The following is a 5573-nucleotide window of genomic DNA, read 5'->3' as shown; positions in this document are numbered from 1 at the left end:
ATTATCACTGGAGCTAGGACACAAAGCAGAAGGCTTGTTTGTTTTTTTGGATCCAGGGCTGTTTGCTCAGCTGCATCTGTATCACTGCTAATTATTAAGACATTTATTACCATGCTTTATTTATGTGTGTGGGTGCTTGTTTACCTTTCCCTGAAGCCTACAGATTTAGTTGTTCTTGAAAAAGGGTTTTTGGATCCTCAGTAGGATGGTTGGTGAGTCTCAATGCTCCCACTGAGGGGTAGGGAAGTGAGATATTTTTGGCAGTTCAGGACTTACACCTTTCATTTCTATTCCTTTATTCCCAAGAGCTGAAATTTTTAAAGTTCCCTCGAAGAATATGGGATGTCTGCTCTGCTCTTTGTTTTTTATGTGTCCCTCACCCTCTCTATTTTAATCAGGAAATCCTGTGCTCAAGAGGCTTCTCTTGTCTCAAAATCCAGCTTGAAGTGCTGGAACAGGAGAGATGACTGGTGCTGAGAAGCTCTCTGGGGGCCAGGGCAAGGTGGGGGATTAATGAAAGGGATCTGTTCACACAGACCATTATGAAAAGTGGAGTTGAGGCTTTGCAGGTGCGATGTGGGGATGGGGAGATTAACTTCTGCTGGGGCTTACGGTTGGGATCAGGGCAGGTGCAGCTGGCAGTAGGTAAACAGAAAATATGTGAGCTTGATATTAAAAAGGGGCTTTTATGCGGAGAAAGCCTTGGAAGCTCTTCACCTCTGCCCCAGCCCTGCTGCAGCTCACCATGGAAGCAGGAACACGGAAGGATGTGTTTTCCTGACGGCTTAGGTACTGTTTTTGCTGGACCATTTCAGTGACGTCCTGGCAAGGGATGGGTGGCATTGAAATAATCTCCATGGCAACAGCTATGGAGGGCACAGATGAAGTGGTTAGGACAAGGATGTGGGAGTCAGGATCCTAGTTTCTGTTTCCAGGATTCATGGTGTGATCTTGGGACAACTGGTGCAATATCTGTAACCTGGCACTTACCATCCCAGCCCCTGTAAAGTGGGTCAGAGACTGAGGGTTAAAGGTGTTTGCAGGCAGAGCAGGGAAGCAGCTCTTGAAACTCCTGCTGACTCCAATCCCAAAGCCAGGGTGTCCTCTGCCAAGCAGGACCATCTTTAACTTAATGACGAGGTGTCTTCTTCCCTCATTCTTTTCCCACTCTTGCCTGGTACCTGTACAGTGTCTTTTCCCTGATTTGCATGGATCCGAACCAGCTTGGCCTTGCAGAGTGCTCAGAGCCTCTGCGGCTGCGAGGCGACATTATGCAGGAGGGATTGGATAATTTCATGAGTGTTTACATACATCTGCATTCCATATCAGCTCCAATTTGCGCATTTGTCAAAACCAGCATGCTGCTATTTCTCAGAAATTTTGCTTTCCCTTAACCTTTTCTGTGCACAGCAGAGAAGAGCCTCTGTCCCCTGGGCAAAAGCGGAGCTCACATGCAGAAGCTGCCTGCCTGTCCCAGCAGCTGGGGGGATGCCCTCTGATAAACTCTCAGCTGGATGCAGAAGGATGGTCCCTGGGCTCCCCCACTGGGGTTTCTCAGCTCCAGAAGCAAGGGAAGGGCTGTGGCCATCCCTGCTTCATCGCTTACATGAACATATGGTGCACACTGCAGCTGCAGCAGAGCCAACTGCTCTGTGCAGTGAGGAAGGGGATGCTGGCTGGTCCCTCCTCCTCTGTACCTCCTCTCCATCCTGGGCATCTACAGTGCAGCAACCAGGGGACTGTGCAGGCAGAAATTTGTTGTGTAGCAGCAAATAATTCTAGCTGATCTTTTTTAAGGAGTTGGTGTTTAGTGGCAGCTTGCATTGCCTTTCTTTGTTTTATTGATTTGAGGTTGCTGCAGAGTTGTTCATGTTAAAAGAGAGGAGAAAAAGCAGGCAATGGGGACAGACCTGGGGGATCTTGGAGCTGGCACAAAAGTCTTGTCTGAGTTCTCCACTGAAAGACTTTGTGGGTCATGAAAGGAAACTTGATGTAGTGTTCTGGCTGTGACTCTTTTGGGAATGATCCTGCAGCTAGGAAAACTGCATGGGAAAGGTGTGATGCAAAAAGAGATGATGTTCAGCCACATCCTTCCAGTTTGAAGCCTGCTGTGATCACACACCCTCTTTGAGCCTAAAGGCAGAGCAGTGCCAGTCCAGGGCTGCTGAGCTGTGTGGTGTTTGCAAACAGAGAACTTGCACTTCCCAAGCCAGACCTAAATCACCCAACAGGTTGGCAATGCTCAGCTGGGTGAGGAAGCAAGACCAGGGTGCTGACAGACACTGATGGTGCAGCTGGGACTAAGGACTTGAAACAACCACTTCACTTACAGGGAATATCTGACTTGGGTTGGAACCCTGGGTGCTCCATCAGAGAGCTTCAGTTAGATTTAAGGTGTACTTGTGGGATGTCAGGACATGGAGGTTGTCTGAGAAAGGCTGGGCACCCCAAAATCATGGGCATCCTTATTCAAGGTGTGGAGTTCAGTAAGGAAACACCTGAGCCTAGTCAGGAATCATGAATCAGCTGGGGTTAACTATGCTCAGGTGGCACCATGACCCTGCCAAAGAGCTGGTCTCTCAGGGAAGGAGGTGGGAACAGGCCCAGCAAAGCAATAGGACTAGATGGAGCTCTGTTCTCAGGAAAAATGACTGTGACTGGTGAAACCAGTCTATTATTATAGGGTGTCTCTCTCTTGCTGCAGGGTCTGGATACTGGAAAGCATGCAAAGCACAGTATGCAGACACTAGCCATTAGTTTAGTTCCTATTTACTGGGGTGTAACTCTGAGAATTAAAAAATAACATAGAAGTTGGCCAGTTCCCAGCAAACAGTGGTTTGGGAGGGATGAGAACAGCCTTTCCTTTCAGACCAGGATACACAGAAAAATAGATCTTCTGTTATCTCTTCCTTTAGAGAGCAGAGCTGAAATGACATGCCTCCTCTTTCCCCTCGTTGCAGGATTGCTCTGATTGTTGTGATGATTGCCTCAATCCATAAGAATTTTAAGAAAAATACCTTTTGATTAGTCAGCCCAGCCTCACACAAGAAAACCAGGCATCCCCAGTCAGCCAGGTAAGCATCAGCTTTCCCAGCCTGCTGAGGGAGGAGGATGCCCTGTGGAGCCAGTCCCAGCATTTGGGGCAGAGCAGGCTGGGCTGCCAATCACCCAAGAGAGTGCAAGCACTAGAAAGAGGAAAAAGGTGAGTATGAAGAGGAACACAAACTGTACAGATGATAGCAGCAGCCATGTCCAGGTACTGCTCTCTAAATGAGCCTTTTCTGGGAAGAAAGTTGCATTAGCAAATAAGAGCTGGCATTTACCAAAGCCTTTCCAGTTGCACATGTCATTTCTTCTTCACTGTTGTGGCATGTGCTGCAGCCAGCCTTTCATATGTCTGACCAGTAATTAATTAAGAGAGCATCAAGGCTGATAATTCCCTGTAATCCCTTCTCTCTCATCTTTTTGTTCCGTAATCCTTTTAATGCTAGCAACTTGGGGGGTGGGGAGTGGCAGGGGCAGCAGGGGAAGCCTGAGCTGTGGTGCAGTGCTGGTGCTGGCAGAACCTGGCTTTGTGATGCCAGAGCATCCCTCTGCCTCCCTCCAATGGCATCCCCCAAGGGAAGCACCCCAAACTGCGGGCAGCTCACAGGGCAGCATAGGAGAATTTTCCTGTGGGGAGAACAGGGTTGGGGGGCAATGAAGCAGGGGTAGGGTGGAGAGCAGAATCCCTCATTCTCCAAATGCTGACAGATTACAGTTTAACCTCAGGATCTCTACTGAACACCATATTTCTTCTACCACAAGAGGCTTTTCATAGCCAGATCTCTGCAACGACCATTAGGAGATCCCTTATTTGCATCCAGCTCTGTGCTGTCCCTCTTGTCGTACCATGAGGACACTTAATCAGTGCTCTCCAGTGTCTTGTAATCTGGAGAGGGACACTGCCACCCGAGGAGGTCTGATGTCTGCAGTGGTCCAGATGTTGGCAGCACAGAGGAGATGGGGAAGGAAGTCCTGGATTGGGAGACAGGTGGGAGGACTTGGCTATGGGCAGAGTGCAGAGCTGCTGCTGAGTTCAGGTGTGTAGGGGAGGAGTGGTCAGAGACGGTGGGTTTTGAGCAGAAGAGGTTTAGGAAATGAGAAAGCTGACATCTGATGTGCCAGTGACAGCTGTAATAGCTCTACGCTTCCGTATGAATTAGCCAACATGAGTGCTGCTAACACTGGCCCTCCTCTCCTGCCAGGTCAGGAGGAAATTGAGAGTGTTGCCAGCCTGCATGATAAAGTGTTTGGGTGTTGAGAAAGGCCAGCATTAAATCAGCCTCCAATCTACAGGAAAGTTGCTCATGTCCCATAGCCCAACATCCTCATCTCCCTCTGACTCAACTTCTTTAAATGCTTTCTTCCCTGACAGCTGGAAGAGGAGATGTGAACCTGCCGATTCCAGGGACTAAGTGGGTCTGAAGGGCCTTTTGTTTGATCAGAGCTGTGGTTATTACCCCTGACAGTCACAGGCAAGGAAGTCTCCAATGTGTGTTTGACTGAGTTAAGGTGCCTTTGATTCAAACTTCTCTTTATTCCATTTAAACTGCAGATCATTTCCATTCACAGTGAGAGGAAACTAAATAATTCAGTGCCAGACAGCAGCATTGATGCAGCTGGAGGTATGGAATGCCTTTACCATGCAGAAGACATGGCCTAGCCTGCTTGAGAGGAGGAGGGAGTTTTGGGAGATGCAGGACCTCTCTGGGCTGCACGGAGCTTTGACCCACAGTAACAAATCGTGATGGAGCAGCTAGAAAAATGCACATGGTTCTTTATAGACTGAACAAGGGCCACTTGCTATCACAATCCCTAAATCCCCTCTCTCTGTGTGTTTAATAGCACAGATGTCTATAATGTAAATGCCAGCTGATTATCAGAAAACATATTTGCTGAGCAGAGACAACTTTGCAATAATCGAACACCAGAGATAAACACTGACTCTATGGTTTTGTAACCATAGGTTTATAATCTGCACTGTACCAAAATAATAAATGCCCCTCAAGAAAACTCTTTTGCCTCTGGATCATGGTGCAAATCCAAGCTGAGTCCCTGGAACTGTGGATATCTAGTGGCTTTTACCTTGCTTCTGTCGGGGATATAGATGGAAGTCTGGTTCCTGGATGACATGCATTGTGTCTTTCTAATTCTTCCCTCCTGTTGCTGTGGATGGTCTTTCACTCAACTTTCAGCATGACTTCTAGCACAAAGCATGGCCAGAAACATGTTGTCCACAGCACCCAGCAGCCCGGAGCCTGCCTTCATCCCTCTCCTCACCTTGCAGGGATGTAGTTCAGCGTTTGGAGGTGAGCATGGGTATTATTTACTGACATGCAAAAGAAAGCTGGGGAAGCCTCTAGCAGGTTTGCTATTGTTCCCAGCTAAATGACCATCACCTGGGCAATTTTCTTTGAGACAGTCATCTGTGTATTCCTTTCATAAAGATCCCTCTGTACACAGATAGGAGCACATGGGCTTCTGTTCGTCCAGCCTTTGTGCTGAACTGCAGCTCTGCTGTGGGCTTTTTT

This window comes from Corvus kubaryi, unplaced genomic scaffold (genome assembly GCF_017639235.1).
Source record: "Corvus kubaryi isolate FWS band 111438036 unplaced genomic scaffold, C.kubaryi_AGA036_p1.0 136, whole genome shotgun sequence".
Lineage (NCBI taxonomy): Eukaryota > Metazoa > Chordata > Aves > Passeriformes > Corvidae > Corvus > Corvus kubaryi.
This window is presented reverse-complemented; position numbering follows the sequence as displayed.